Raw genomic sequence first — 16,947 nt, 5'->3', positions numbered from 1 at the left:
CCTGGAGAGAGAAGGCTTCCAGTACCTAAGGAGAGATGGAGAGACACTATTTAAAATAGCTTGGAGGGACAGGACAACGGGCAGAACCTTCAAACTGGAAGAGGGGACCATTAAATGGGATTTTGGGAGGAAATTCTTCCCTGTGAGGGTGGGGAAGCCCTGGCACAGGCTGCCCAGAGAAGCTGTGGCTGCTGCATCCCTGGAAATGTCCAGGCCAGGTTGGATGGGGCTTGAAACAGCCTGGGACAGTGGAAGGTGTCCCTGCCCATGACAGGATGTTGGAATTAGATGAATTTAAGGTCCCTTCCAATGTAAGCCATTCTGTGATAGATTTTAGGCTTGTGACTCTCTAATGATTTCTCCTGCTGACCAGAAGCTACAGGATATTACCCAGCAATCTGAAAAGGGAAGAGAATTGATCTCAATAATTCAAGTTCAGCTGACAGAAAAGCAAAAGACAAATATTCCAAACGCACATCCACAAAACTATCAACAACAAACCAACCTCACATGTGCCAAACAATATAAAGACCAAGTGGGGAGGGAATTATAAGGATTTATTTTTCTTTTGGACAGGTACACATCTGCTGGCCATTTGCCAAAGAAGTCCCTGAAAAGAAAAAGACAAAGACAGTGAGAGTGCTCGGAGGGCACACAACAGCACAGAGAACAAAAAACACTGTGAAAATGATGATACTTGAATCTGTGCTTTCTGATTTCTTGTGACCTCAAGCTATGCTGTATCACAGAGTGTTGATGTTTTAATGCCTCTAAATCCACATTAGCAGCAAAGCATTTTAATAGACATTTGTCACAGCATTCCAGCATTTCAGGCAAAGCAGTGACTGAATAGCTTCATTCAGCTACACATGGGCCACATGTGTGCCTTTATGAGCACATCGCCCAAAATGGGCATGGAATGATGATGAATTTGTGCTGGATTGCCCTGCTATGCTGTGTGAAATCTTGTCAAAACCTTGAATTATGTCCATTACTGTTTCCTGTAAAAGTATAGCTCTTGGCAAATACTGACATCACCAGTGCCACATCTCCAGCTAGACCAAACAAGGTTAAACTGCAGAAAAAACAACAAATCATCACCAGCCCCAAACTTAGGTGAAAGCCTACAAACAAACTTACTTGTGGCTTTGCTTTTCGTGTAATTTCAGCACCACAGCTTGCTGGTGACAGGTTGTTTCATTAGCTGCTGATTTAAAAAAGCTTTCAGAAAATGGATACACAGCCTGTGTTTAAATTTAGTTCTTGCTTTTACATGCAGAAAAAGTAATTACATGTATCAGGTAAACATTGTCTGATACTGAAATGAAACACCCCCAGGACAATTGGATAATATAAACTCTCTGTCAGTAGGAGAAATGTGAAGGCTGATTTGTTAGCACTCAAAAATTTGCTGTCTTTACCCTGGGGCTGGAACAAATATTCTCAAGTGTCACCAGGCTGGAGGAGAGATGGAGAAAAGAGAAACACAGAGAAGTGCCAGCAGGAAATAATTTTTTGGGAAAGTCATGTTGAAGCTGAGATGTGCAGATGGAAGAGCATGACAAAACCTGCTGGTTCTTTGCTGGGAATGAGGACATTTGGCCAATGATTTGCTCTGGCATGAGGTGAAACTGGAAGTAAAGATAATGCCATCAGCAGCATGATTCCCAGTGTACCAGATTCTGTGGGTAGGAAGTTTTGAATGAGTTTAAACAGTACACAAAGAGCTGCAGAGTCAAGCAGCCATCCTACAGTAGGCTCTGTGTCCATTAAAAAGGCAGAACTCTCCAAGTCCCTGAGGTGGGGAAGTGAAGAGGGAGGTTCTGGGCTCTTCTCCCTGGCACCCAATTGCAGGAACGTGGGAATGGTTCGAAGATGTGCCAGTGCAGGTTCCCACTGGACATTGGGAAGCATTCCTTTACTTCCATTCCTATCCAATTAATACTTCAATACACTACCAAAAGCACACACCTGCCAAGGAATAGACCAGATCTTGTGCATGGTCAAGGAATTTTTCTGGAGCACCAGAACAGCTCCTCCTTCTCAAGCAACTACGGGGTCGCTTTCAATTTGCTGCTGAATCCTCACTGTGGCAAGACCACAATTTCATGGGAGAGGTGCACAAAAAGAAGCCATTTGGATAAATAATTATAAGACTAGATAAGCTTCTTTTGATTTTTATGTTTTCCCTTACTAATATTCTTTATCCTACAGAGAGGTGGTAATTTTTGTCATTGGTTAACGCTTAGCCACAATTTTCCCTTCCGTGAACTCTTTGTGTCTTTTGGATGATAAATCATGGAAACTTCTGTAAACATGACATGTGCTCAGCATGAGCTCCTGCTGCTCCATGGAAAAACACCATTCTAGACACAGCTACACGATATTTATGTTACCATGTTAGCAACATCCGACAGCATTGCCTGTTGTGACTACGAAATCTGATTAACACAGAATTGGGGGGAGCACTGAGGCTGCAGCCTACCTTGTCTCATGGCTGTTTGTAGCCAACCTCTCATGATGTTCTTTGCCAGCAACCCAAGACCTTGCAGCAGAAAGTCCCATTCCTGAGCAAATTTTAAGGAAAATACCCTCAGCAGGTACAACCATAGCTCCAAGCAACTCCCTGGAGAGCTGCCAGCTTGTTCCTCACACCTTCCCACTGACTCCCTGCTGCTGTCACTCTCCAAATTCTCTCCCTTCAAATCTAGAGGCAAAGAAAGTAGAAATCTTGGTGTTGGAAGTGTTTCACTACTTTTCTGGACACACTTGTCAAACCTTTTTGTAAAGGGCCTTGTGCCCCACTGGGATATTCTGGAGCAGTGCCTGTGAAAATGCAGGAATTAAGCTCCCTCGTGCAGAAATGTGGGTCTGTATCTGCTTTACCCACCACTAAATGCTTTTAATTATCTCAAACATCCCCGACACTGCAGGGTTTTGGGGTTTTTTTTGCATACTCTTACAGTAGTTTGACACATTTATCAAACAGATTATTTCACTCACGTTAATCTTGCCGGCTTTAACAGAAGACAAAGAGCAAAGCAAAGAGTTCAGGGGAATTTATTTCTCCAGAAACCAAATCACACTGATTTCATTCCCAGAAAATGCTCATGCACCCCCCAGATTCTTTAAACACAAAGAACACACGTTGCACATGATGTGTTCCCCTTATAGAATCCAGAGCCCTGACAAATTACAAATTACAGTGGCACTGACTGGGCTTCTGGAAGGGCTCCAAGGAGCAATTCCTCACATTTCACCCACACTCAGAGCCTGGATGGTTGCTTCATTCCTGAGGCTGTGCTGCTACAAGCTCCTTGGAACAGGTCACCTCCAGCCTCCCTCCAAGAGCCACAGCATCCAACCTCTGCATCAGTCTGAGTGACACTGCCCAGGGCACTCACTGCACAGTTTGCTTTGCAAAAACAACGCAGCTGCCCTCAAAATCTGCAAGGCAAGGGGCCAAATTATTTTAAGAAACATGAGACTGAGTGAAGAATGTGGCTTGCACAGCTGAAAATGAAGTTCTTCTATTTTGAAATGCAGCTTATGTAAATAAAATGTTTGGCTTCCTTATGTTTTTCTACTTAAATTCCTGCAAGAGTCAGTGAATTCAGATGATTGCAGGTAGAAAGTCCAAATTCTTCTAATTGGCTTCCAAAACTGAGCCCCAGTTTGACTGAAAAAACCACCAAAATGCCCCAAAAAACCCAACAAAACCAAAACTAAATGAAACCAAACTAAACCAACCAACCAACCAACCAAAAACCCAAAGCAAAACAAACAAACAAACCCCCCCCCAAAATCCAAAAAACATCAAAACAAAACAAATCAACCCCCCCAAAACAAACAAACAAACAAAAAAGAAACTCAAATGTTTTGGTTGTTTGCTGAAAGACTTGTTGCATGTGATTAATTTCAAATAACCTTAACTGTTTTCCTAGATAATAATGCTAATAATATTTGAGCTTTAAGCTTCAGTAACCATGGAAAATGGAATAAAAATTTAAATATATTCTTAAAATAGCCATCCTGGATGTCTAAATGTGAAGCTGGCAAAACCGTGTCAATTACATGGAGATTTTATTTACACAGGATATTCACATTGTAGCTAAGTATCTCACCTGGTTTGTTAATTTGTGTTTTTCTAATCTTTAGCTTTCAAAACAATGTAAAAAGGGCTCTAAACAGCATAAAAAACATTTCCAGAGTTACTGCTAGCATAATATTTAAGTCATGGGTGAATTATGGCACTGGAAAAGAAAAATCATAAATTGCTTGGAGACACTTAAGATGTGTAAGATTTTTTTTCTCTGTACCATAATTTTTAAACATTATATTACCATTTTCTTCCCACAACACAATGAAATCAAGTCTCTCACTTGTTCACATCACAACCTGTCTGGATGGTCTTCAGGAAAAAATAATTTTTTTTCTGCTGTGATTTCAGAATCAATATTCATTATCATGCACAGAGGCAACAAACAGAAAGATATCTCTTTTAAATACATTTTTGCTTCTTTCCATGTTTATCAGGCACTGAAATGTACAGCAGATATTTTGAGATATAGCTCAGGAGGGAAGGAAGAAAAGTTATTTTCTTTTAGATCTTCAGATTTAAATAGATCAAATATTCCCAATCCACCTCAAGAGAGACAAACTGGAATGAACCCAAAGATTATCAACCAAATCCAAAAACTAAAATTCTCCTGACAAATCTAGTAGGATATTTAAATAGATTTAAAAAACCTGTTTTACACAGCACACAGTGAACCTCTGGGAATTACTGCCTCAGGAAACTAAATTATTATCAGCAGGTTCAAAGAGGGCTTGGACAAATTCATGAGCATTAGTTCCAGACACAGAAACTAAGGGGACTGAAAAGCAAGAAACCCTGTCCAGTTCCTTGGCAGGGACCTGAACAGCAGCACTGGAGAGGACAGGAATCCCAGTTCAAAGGGAATTTCAGTTAAAAGGTCATGCAAGTCCATTAAATGGAAAAAAAATATGTGTAATTATGCCTCCAAATGAAACAAGCTGCTGATAGCCGTTCCCAAAGCTGAACACATAAAGCAGGTGTTGTCAGCTCATGTTTTATCTCCAGAGGTGTCTAAAATGGGGACAAAGACATGCATTCAGCAGAGCAGGATGTCCTAACAAGTAAAAGATGCTGCACCTGGACTGGGGAAACTCCCAGGTTGGGGATGCACAGATCCAGAGCAGCCCTGGGGAGAAGGATTTGGGGGTGCTGCTGGGTGAGAGCAGCACAAGCCCCAGCCCAGAATCCCCCCTGTGCTGTACCCAAAGCCCCGTGGGCAGAAGGGATGGAGGAATTCTGCCCCTCTGCCTTTCTCAGGTGAGAGCACAATATTCATCTGGGTTTGTCTGCTGTATTTGGACAGTACGTTTGTGCAGGTATCATTTATATTTGACATAAAGCATTGAAATCATAAAAAACAAAACCGTCAGTTATTAAAATAAATCTATCTTCAGTTTAAAACATATCAACAAAATGCTCTCTTTTTTAAGCAGACAAACTCATAGAAGGGAAATTTAATTCAGGGACTGCTCTGGGATAATTAAATTCAGTTTTATCCTGGCAGTAGATTTTGTAAATACTTGAACAGGTCTTCCAGTGCTTCAGTTCCTCACCTGCAAAATGACACTGAAAATCCCCATCTCACAGCCAAGACAGAAATTCTCTTAAATTTCTGCAAAGCAGAGGTAACACAGGGTTGGGAAATTGTCGAGTCAATGGGACTGGATTCAGTCAGACTGAACAAACAAGATCTGCCACTGGAGTGTTCCCACTTCCAAACCGTGTGTCATACACTGAGTTTATCTTCACAGCCAGGAAACTCCTTAGGTTTTCAGCTGCCGAGGTTCTGCAGCCAGCACCATAGAAATGGAAGTTAAAATATTGTGTTAAAAGGGCACTAAATGTCAGAGCAAGGCCATTGGCTCCGCTGGAAGCACTGCAACACAAGCAGACATTTTTCAGGTGGTTCCTTCAGATACAAAAAGCAGATTTTCAATCCAAAGAGCACTGGTGAGAGCCAGGATCTCAAAGGGCATCTGCACCTTCAAAGGTCTCCCTTTGGATGACTCCTTTAGGGGAAGGGGGGTGAGGTTATGGCCCAGGGACTCAGCCATAACCTTGTGATGGATGTGCTTAGGCCTTGCTTTTATAGCAAACTCCTCAAAGAAACCCAGACACTTTAAAACTCAAAATAGCCAAGAAGACTGGAAAACTTAACTTTCCAAACAGAGGAAATTCAAATTGTCTATGGGAAATGGAATGGAAATTAGAAGGATTTATACACAGCTTCTCCTGTCCCATTACAGGTATTTTGCTTCCAGGTAGTAGATCAGGAGATTTGTGGTTTGCATCATTCTCTACCTTTTGCTCCCAGGAAGGTTTGCTTGTTCCCTTCCCTGCAGCCTGGAAGGTGCCTCAGAAACCTGCCCACCATTGCACCAGCTCCATGATCCCTTACAAGAACTTGACATGTTTATGAATAAAAAGGCAGGTTACAAAACCCCAACCAACCAACCAGCCAACCAACCTCAAAAACCCCAATACACCTATACATATATATATATATATATAATTTATCCAGCAAGAAAGAGCACAATGCTATTTTATTTACCTGTGAGATCCTATAGTTAAATTTAATGTTATCATACATTGAGCTTTTTCCAAGCACATCTTTATTTTTTCGCTCAAGGATGGTGAGTTGACACTTAGGACTGGTGCACATTAAATCCAATCCATCCTGAAAGCTTTGGGAGAAAATTAAAAAAAAAAAAAAACAACACACTTAAGAGATGTGGATTTCTATGCACAAAATCTCCCTGGTTTGGATTGCCAAATCCCTCAGTAAATAATTCAGTAAAGCAGCTTCTAAGAGAGCCATGGGTAATGTAAGACCTTAAATATTACAATTACTTCAATAGGTGAATCAATGAGTCAGAAATTCAATGAGGTGAACCAGAAACAAGAAATTTCTTAGGAAACTTCTCTTTTTCATCTGGAATTGTTAATTTTTTGCATTGCTAATTCCTGATATCTTTTGGCAAAAAAACTCTGAATAACCCTATATATCAAAAATTTGTGTTAATATCTTCATTATCCAAACAAATCAATTAATCAGCTGCCAGTAATCCCATTTGTTGTCACAGTACTTATTTCTGTGTCGTGTACATATTTTTTTAGGGTTGTATTTCAGTATAATAGATATACATTGAATAATGTATATTAAAATAAATGTTATTCTTTTAGTAGAGTTTGATCAAATATTGTGAGCTTTTAAAAGGAATTTAATCAGACTTGTTTAAATAATTCCCATTATTTGTATTAGTAAAAAAGATATTATGTATAAAAATATAGGGGTTTTTCCTATGCTTTATTTTATAACATTAAGTTTTAGGAAAACATTGTTTTATTATGGTGGATAAACTGAATTAATTTAGTTATCATGCAGCTGTAGAACACAAAGCTAGTGTCAGATCCTGTGATATTAATGAGAACAGCCAGAAACCAAGACAGAGCTGGTGACCTCAGAGAAAACTGCAACCAAAACGAGTTGAAAATGTGGGAATCAAATAATAATCCCAAAAAGGATGAAGCAGATCCTAACCTGAGGTGAATCCCCAGCCTGATCCTGAGGGATGAGGCTGGGTTAATGCATCCATGCTGCAGCTCAGGCTGTGGCAGGCAGCTGAGGGACACCCAGGGACTGTGTCTAGCCAAGGAACTCGGAGGAGAATGGGAGCTGAGGCACAGCAATGTGAGAGCTGAGCCACTCCTTTTCATCCAACACCTGCAGAAATCCTGGATGTTGAACTGAGTTACTGAGGTGAGTGGACAGAGCCTGGCAAAAAATGCCAAGGGAGTGGCTCCTTCTCATTTTGTGTCCCACAGCTTTCCCAAAATGAGCTGTCCCAGCAGCTCATGTGTAGAAAATTGCAGTGATCATGGGAGCATCATGGTGCTCTGAATTCATCCCCGTGGATTGTGCCCAGGAATCAGAGAAGCAAAAGAGGAGCAAAAGAGCCCTTCAGGTGTGTGCATCTTTTATTGAAGGGTACAAAGAGCCCCTCATGCAGCAAGATTCCCTGGGAGGGTCAGGTGTTCCCTATTCTGCTGGGCTCACAAACTGGTGGCCTGGTGTAGATGAAGCCTTTTCTGGGGAGACAACAGCTCCAGGCAAAGGAGAGGGAAGGAGCTGCCCCACAATCCTCTGCTGGGATCAGTCTGCCACTGCTTCCCACAGCTGGAAATTCTGTTTTGGGGAATAAGCCAAAGGCCAGCCAAGCCTAAGCCCAAATGATTGACAGAGCAGGACAAAATTCAGGTGTTCTCTAACTCCCACAGCCTGATGCCAAGCTCAGTCAAACCTTCACACTCCGGCTGCAAATCACCCTCCTTGTCAACAGCACTCTTGTTGATGTTAATTATTGCAAGGATTAGAAATAGGCATTCAGTAATTAAGTACACATCACATTAATCAGCAGCCTGTTAGCAAACTTCTCAAGAGCTGAAGGAAAGCTAAAGGGCATTGACAGATACAGTTTGCATTTGCAAAGTCCTGCTACCTCCTCCTGGTGCTTATACAGAGCCTGGCAAGTTTGCATAATTATAAATTTATCAAATTTGTCCCCCACCCAAATTTCTAGTTCAACGGACCAGTAAAGATCTTGCTGAAGGAAGTTCATGCTAGCATGAAGGATTTCAATACATATATACATACATATGTTATTTCAATTTATGTTGCCAGGTTAGAATAGGAATATTGTTATGTTGATGGATAACCATTCTCAGTTCACTCAATTCTTATCACCTATTTCTAGATTCTAACCTGGTTGTGAACCAGAGAATCTCCGGACTATTCTGTGTTTTTGTAAACTCACAATCATACTTTTCTAGGTGCCAATTCCAGCACTAAAGGTTTGCTCTGTATTTTGCATTGGAAACACCTAATTAATAATTACCTGCAGTGTCAATAAATACTGATTTACACAAATGAAGATGTCACATCCTCTGACTCCATTGTGGAAAGTACATCAGTGGTTCTGAGGGATGGGTAGATATTTGCACTTTAATTTATAATAAATTAAAAATTACAGAGAATAAAGGTAAAATCCTGAAGGAATGAATTGAGAATTACAGGAGAATTACAGGAGAAGCAAATATTAAGTAGAGCATGAGAAAAACAGCCTCATGATGCTTCCACTCATCATTGCCCACTGCCCATGGCAGGGAGGCAGCAGAGGGGCTTTATCTCTGGGCCCAAACTGTGCTGAATGGTGTCATGAGCAATTTTGCATCTCTAAGAGACTGCTGGATGCAGAGAAAAGCCACCAGAGCTGCCAGTAGCAGCAAAATATTCTAACTAAACCATGAGCCAAGGACCTGACTGCTGTCTCTTGATTTCTTTTGCACTTTCCCAGCTGGAGCATGACCTGGGATTCAGTTTTGTTCCTTCTCCCTGAGCGTCAGCCCCAAGGTGTCCAGCTGAAGACACCAGATAATCCTCCCTGTTAAATTATCTCCATGGTGAACACCAAACATTGCCCTGGGCCAGAAAATGTCATGGCCTTCACAAGGCCTGTGTTTCTATCTTGGTTGTTTTCAGAGGCCTAATTATCAAACTATATTTTTTTATTTTCTCCCCTTAATTTCTATTTGAGGTATACGAGAGTCCCAGAACACTCTTAAACCTTTTTCCTTTCCTTTCCTTTCCTTTCCTTTCCTTTCCTTTCCTTTCCTTTCCTTTCCTTTCCTTTCCTTTCCTTTCCTTTCCTTTCCTTTCCTTTCCTTTCCTTTCCTTTCCTTTCCTTTCCTTTCCTTTCCTTTCCTTTCCTTTCCTTTCCTTTCCTTTCCTTTCCTTTCCTTTCCTTTCCTTTCCTTTCCTTTCCTTTCCTTTCCTTTCCTTTCCTTTCCTTTCCTTTCCTCTTTTTTTTTCCCATCCCATTAATAGTCAGGAGATTGTCATTGGCTTTGAAATACTAGGGGGAAAAAACCCCAAAAACTCAGCCACACTTCTATGTATCTGCTTGTCTCTCATATGCAAAAATGCCTTTTTTTGCATACCATTAACACATATCAAACTGAACTTGAAAGCAAACATCAAATCATTGTTCAGAATACAACTTTTCACAGTGCTATAATATGTCTTGATTAAATACCCCAAGATTTATAGATATCTGGGAAAAAAGCAGAAAGCTTAAAAATAAAAGTGTTTAAAGCCTGAAGTACATCTGATGGATTTAGGTAGATATGTCTGAAAATTAAGCCTCAGTCTTCTCCAAGTCCCATAACTAAAGCTGCTTTGTATTTCAGTCCTACAAAGAACTAAATAACCCACTGGCTACTGTCCTGCAAAGTCATTTCCTCTCTTTGTTTTCCATACTCGAATTTTCGTATCTTTTCCAACCTTTTGTGCTTAGAATGAGTCAAGTCTGGCAATTTTTCCCAGAATGGCCCTTTTTTTTCCATAGATACAGTCTTTATTATCCTCCTTGACTCCATCTAACACAGATTCTTGTCAGTGCGCTCATAAATTATTGTTTTTTGTGATTTTAGAACTGGTGACTAAAATGGATTCAATCAGACAATTTGTGCTAAATTAACAGGTACTGCTGAGGATTAGCAGCATCTATTTCAAATTTTGAATGTGGTTCTGTATGGAAAACAGAAAAAACCAGCCACTTGTTAATCAGTTTTAATTATCCTGCAGAGAAGAGAAATACAGCATCTCTCTTATAATTGGTCTCTCATCAGAGAACACTACAGCTAATTTTTAAGTTAATTTTGCTGCAGGACCTTTCTGTTCCTACCCTGGCTATTATTTGCTTATGGAGGTGATAAAACGGAGAGGAAATAATCCAGCAGCAAGTCCCAGACATTCTGTTTGGAAAGAACTTTTCCCAGATTAGCTCTGCAAGAAAAATGACTGGAAATACTGTGATTTGTTGATTGCATCTCAAATAGGCCAAGTCAGGGGTAAAGGATGAGCAATTCAAAATACAGAGAGCATGGCCAATGTGCAAGCAAAGGCTTCTATTTTCAGGAAGACACATTTTTAATGCAGACCAAAAGAGACAGGGACAGAGAAAGAAACAATCTGTTCATGTCAAAACAGAGGGACTTTGTGACTGCCCAAATGAAAAGCTGAGGCAAGAGGAGAAAGGATAAAAATTATTATCTATCACTTCATTGTTTATATTATGCAAAAGCAGAGAAAGAGGGGTTTGACATTCTGTGGGGCTGGGACAGGAAACCAGACCTTGCCCATCTCTAGGATACTTCAGACAAGTTCCACGCCAGCTGCCCTCTGCAGAGAAGGGAAATTCCCTGATTAATAAGGTTGCTGTTTTTCATCCCAAAGCATCTCCTGTCCCAAAGTTCTCCACTCAGAACATTACAGCCTTGTCTGTCCCACGCAACATCTCTTCAGGGACAGCTTCCAGGGCCATCACAAACAGCCTGACACCACCTGAGAGCATTCCAGATACACCAAACCCCATGGGAATTCTATCACTTCTTCTAGCAGGGCTTAGAAATTATCCTGAAATTTCTTAGCTCAGATGTTTTTGTAAATGTCCAGCTCCATCTTGGGCCTGTCCTAAGGCGCAGATATTTGTCACGAGTGATAAACACATCCTTGTACCTAATGCTGTTCCTTCCCCACAGATAAATAAAATGGATAAACAGGAGTTTTGGGGCTACTAATGTTATTGCCCTGAAAGGTGCTGTTCCAGTTTTGGGAGCTCTGACATCCTGCTGCTGTAATTAGATTTCCAGAAGTGCTGTCTACTGATGGTGCCATGTGCCTGGTGCCAATTAGGCTAAATTCAGACCCATTATAGGCATGTGCAATGCCCTCAGAGAGGCACTCACTGAATTTGTCCCAGGCAAAATGATCCCAAATTAAAATACACAGAAATGGTCTTCCGACTCCTCCTCATCTTCCGACTCCTCCTCATCTTCTTTTCTGATCATAGTTCTTACCCAAAATAAGTTTTTTAACACAAAATGTGCTAGTGACACTTGTACCAAAGCTCTGTGCTACAACAGCTGAATGCACTTTGGTCCATTGGGGCTTGGACCATCTGGAAAGGAATCAAAAACCCTTTAGGAAGGGAATGAAATACATGGTCACACATGTCAGACTGGCAGGTGAAATGGCCACCAGGGTGCCAGGGAGGTGGGACACTGAGCACAAAATCTGGCTTCAATAAAATGGCAGTTATTTAGTTACTCAAAAATTCAGGTCTTCATATTTAGAAATTGTTCATGCTTTAGGCTTCTCTCTCTTTTTTCTTCCTTCCTCCATATCCAGATAAAATTCTGTCAATTCTTTGCTTTTTGTGTGAAATTATTCCTCTCTCCCCTCCCTACTGTGTAAAACCCAGTAAAAACAGATGTCCCCTGTACAAGCCAGGTGCTTCCCTGTCTCCTTCTCTTTTTGCATCACCACCTTGCATTTGGTTCTTCTCATTTCCCATTTAAAAATAATTTACCCTGCCCCAGCCAAACCCAGCACAACACTGAAACTTGAATGATAACTGCAGACACAGACATATATACACAGGGTTTTTTTTATATATATAAATACATAATTACTCTCTTAGATCTGAGCATGAGTTGGGTTTTTCTGGTTAAACAAATTAAGAAAAATATTAGAAAGTAACAAAAACAACAGGATTCAGTTCTGCTCCTGGGTCCAGCAGCCAGCCCCTGGTCCTGTTTAGGGTGTCTCAAAGGGCACTGGAGCCAGCCCATAAATATTTTAGGAGATCATCACGACAAAGATGGTGACACTGGGTCACAGAGCTCAGCAAGGAGTCAGGCTGCCCTGAAGAAAAGCCACAGAAACAGAGCAACTGTGATTGACCTCTATAAGGAGAAAGCATCAGAGCAGTGGGCTCAGACCAGCATTGTTACATCACCCAGGCAAGGAGTTTTCAATTGTGGTCACTGGCGCTTGTGCAAGAGCGTGCAGTGAGAAAATGAGTCTTTGTTTTAAACACACCAACCACTTATTCCCTTTCAACCTCAGAACACAGCTTTTCTTTTCTTTTTTTTTAATTTTTTTTTTCTGATGGCTTCTTGTTACACTGCTACATGGATTAGCTTTTGTTTGAATAAAACATAATCATTTTTTAAAATTATACACCACAAATGTATACATGCACAGAAAGAGGAATGTGGTTTATGGCTGAGCCTTAGTGGCCTCCACCTTTCCAGGATGGTTTTTCTGACCAGAGTGCAACAAAGAGGGATAAGAACAAGAATTAACAATGCCCAGCATATGGACAAATCCTGATTCTGCCTACACTAGATACAGATTTTTTGCCACCAAATACGGGGATAAAACCATATTGCTGTGTTTTGGTTCTCTCTTTTAATGGGACTAAATAAAAACTACATGGGTGTAAAGGGGATGGAATTTAAAGGGGTACAGTTTGAATGGGCTCTGAACAACCTTAAAGCAAAGTTCATTTCATCCCACCCCTGCCATGGGCAGAGACATCTTCCACCAGCCCAGGATGCTCCAAGCTCCAGCCTGGCCTTGGACACTGCCAGGGGCAGCCACAGCTTCTCTGGGAACCTGTGCCAGGGCCTCCCCACCCTCACAGGGAACAATTCCTTCTCAATATCCCATCTAAACCTACTCTATTTCAGTTTAAATAACATGTAATAACAACACAGAGACTTTGGAATTCATTCCTACTCAATAGGTGTCATTTTGGTCTCCCTCTAGTTGCTTCTGCCAAAATATTCAAGTATAAAATCTATAGCAATGACATGTAATATGCTAACTGTTACATATATTTTTCCTCAACCATTAATTTCTGTGTACTAAATTGCATATTTTGGCAGAATTTTTAAGTGTGCACAATTTAGAAATTGCAGTATAATATGATCTGGCCATGTGAAATGGCAACATTTGGGACACTGATCAGACAAAATCAGTAAATGGTTTAAAATAGGTAGTTCCAGATTTAAATATAATACAGAACATCAACCATATAAAATTAGTCCTAGCAGGTTAACAAAAGAATTCTTTATCCTCTTTATATGCACACAAACACATTCATCCCCTACTGTTTCCATAAAATAAACTATATTAAAACTAAACCTCTCCTTGAGTGGCAGTGGGATCTTAAAAAGATTTTACCGACTGTGCTGAGTCAGAAAATGGTCCTTTAAAGTAAAAACAACATATGGATATAAGCATTGAAAACAAAAATTCTCAGTTAAGATTTTATTTTAATATTTAATATCCAGTGTGCAGAGCCCAAGTAATCATTATTCTGGAATAATAAGTGGTATTTATTGTAAATGTATAAGGTAGATATGGCTACATTTTAATGTGTTTATATAATGTGAGCTGCTGCATGTACACATTATAATGACATGGATATACTCAGTTATATAGGTGTACACACCAAAGGGGAAAAAAGCACATTACTGCAGCTACACGTTTTTCAGAACAGGGAAAGTTTTTTGTTCAGACTCCAATAATTCTGGTGGAAATACTGTGCAAGACAGGCATGTTTTCCATTAACCTAAATTCTGTCAGCCCCCCCAGAAAGCACACTGCTGAGAAATTACTTCATCCTGCACCCTTCAAACCCATCACCCCACATATCTGCTCAGGAACCTGGGTATTGCAACCAGCTAATGTTGAAATACCAGCCTAATTACCTTGTAGAGTTATTTGTTTGTTCTGGAAAGCTAATCCATGGATTCATGTTAATTCACAGACAGCAAGTCTGAGATCCACATGACAGGCTTGAGCCAGAGCACATTAAAGTCAAAGAAAGTTCATTGACGTCAAAGGATTTCGGATCAGAAGCTAAAATAAGGTATTACAGCTCAGCAGTGAATAACACTTTTGTTAGGCCTTGTTCTTCTTGGTGGATGAGGGGAGGATTGTCTTTTTATCTTTATCTTTGTTCTTCCTCTCCTTTTTTCTTGGTTTTCCTTCCTTCTTCTTTCTTTCCTCCCTGTTTCTCTCTCTTTTTCTCAGCAGACTGGCATGAGCACATTGTTTTCACGGAAACTGAGTGGAGTTGTGCTGTGGACACAACAGAGACAGCTCAAATATGGCCAGCTACTGAGCATCCCTATGGAATAATCCAAATTCCAAGCTGTGCTACCCTTAAACAAATGCCCTCAGCTGATTGGAATTTCTCACAGGCTGCAAAGCAGAAGAGCTCAGACACCAAGGGCTGAATTTCCCTGCAGCCACATGTCTGAAGAGATATTTGTATATTTAAAGCAAATCCATAGGCCTCGTGAAATCCTCACCAATTCCAAGGAAAACATTGGAGTTTATGCAATCCTGACGTTATACTCCATTACACAGCCCAAACAGGGGCCAAAAATATCTGAAAAAAGTGCAAATATGAGCTGTGAGATCCAGAGGGCACCTTGCAGAGTTTGTTCAGATGTTTGTAGTGGACCTCTAATGACTTCTAGATCCAGAAAGGTTTCTCAGCAAGACTTAGCACAGCTCAGCCTTTTCCTGACACCATCCTGTAAAAAATTGCTGAATGTAAGAGAATATTATTTTGTCCTTTTGTATTCATCATACAATTGGTAAAATTACCGTTGGCTTTCAGAGGAGTCTCTTTACTTTGAACGTGAGAGTAAATACATTGTCTTTTCTATCCTCTTCCAGAGGCTCAACTGTCTGAAAATCCTGACATTGAATAACTAAACCACTGTGTTCCAAAGCTCACCCATTTAGGGTTTTTTTAGTAACTGCCTCTGTGAAGAAACAAATATTGTCCTAATCAACTCTTGGGATGCATTAAGATCCAGCTGTGATTTTCATGTGATCTCTAACATAAGAGAGCTTTTTTTGAACTGGGTTTGTCCACATGTGAATATAAACATCAATTTCTGCTACTATAATTTCAATTCAATTCAGAAACAGTATTTTCAGAGATGTCTCCAAAAGATTAATAAGAAATATTAAATATCTTAAGAAATATTAAATATCTTAACCTGGACCCCCTGCATGTATCAGTGTCCTGCTTTTGTTTTTTTTTTTTCATTTATTCTCTATAATAGTGTCTAATTGCATCTATTAATTATTCAAACCTCTCAAAACCTTGCACATAAAAAACTCCCATTTGCATGAAGAGAAGTTACTCAGATTCTGCAGTAGAAAATGCCTCCTACTTACATTTTCCTGTAGGTTTTTCCTCAAAAACTCAAGATTGTTTACTCTTCTTTAACATAAAACCAAGAAAATCACCATTTAGCTTTTGGGGCAAACATTTTTCTGATCTGGCCTTTGACTTGGAGTAAGCAGTGTAAAGGTGGTGAGATAGAATAGAAATAAGTAAAAATTAATGTTTGACAACACAAAGCCAGCTTCTTATGTGGTTTCTCTGCTCATTTGAGGAAGCATCTCACTGCACATTTACATCTACTAATAGCAATAAGTGATGATTTTCAATCTGTTCTCAATAAAAAATAGACTTCAGCTGAGTGACTCAAATAAATATTACATATACAAATATATTTGTACATAATTAAAGGCACATGTATTACTTGCCTGTTTAGTTTGCTGAAATCTCCCATTAGTTTTCTCTATCTTTATTCTGGAATTCTATGATTTCCTGAAGAGTTGGCAATCAGAGGTTTTGAATTTTATGGAGTGGGGAATTTCTTCTTAGATTTAATTCTCTCTTGATTAAATTTAGATTAGATTAGATTAGATTTCCATGCAGGGGGATGGAAAACAATTTCAAGACAGATGTCCCTTTTCTTTCATCCCCATGAAACTCTTCCATATGGAGAATGTCAGTCAGAAGCCAGGGCACCATTTAAAAGTCACTGGATTTTATAGAGCAGGGGCAGAGCAATACTTAAGTAGTGCCCAGAGTCACCTCTGGCTCCTTCCAAGGGAATAATTTCAC

At 40.1% G+C, this 16,947-nt stretch overlaps 1 long non-coding RNA gene across 3 annotated transcripts in view; it reads left to right on the top strand.

Annotated features, from left to right (window-relative positions):
• The window catches only part of LOC135295067 (uncharacterized), a 52,148-nt gene extending 36,112 nt beyond the window's left edge, over window positions 1-16,036 (top strand). The window contains exons 3-4 of one of the 3 annotated variants that reach the window (XR_010357132.1): window positions 14,779-14,880; window positions 15,048-16,036. This is a non-coding gene — a long non-coding RNA (uncharacterized LOC135295067). Of the gene's footprint in view, window positions 1-576; window positions 2,408-14,778 lie in introns of those variants that run through there. The other 2 variants (XR_010357131.1, XR_010357134.1) reach the window with 2 other exon arrangements.
• The last annotated feature ends 911 nt before the right edge of the window (window positions 16,037-16,947 follow it).

Source organism: Passer domesticus, chromosome 2 (assembly GCF_036417665.1).
Source record: "Passer domesticus isolate bPasDom1 chromosome 2, bPasDom1.hap1, whole genome shotgun sequence".
Taxonomy (NCBI): domain Eukaryota; kingdom Metazoa; phylum Chordata; class Aves; order Passeriformes; family Passeridae; genus Passer; species Passer domesticus.
Note: the sequence above shows the minus strand (reverse complement) of the source record. Positions and strands in the feature narration are given on the sequence as shown.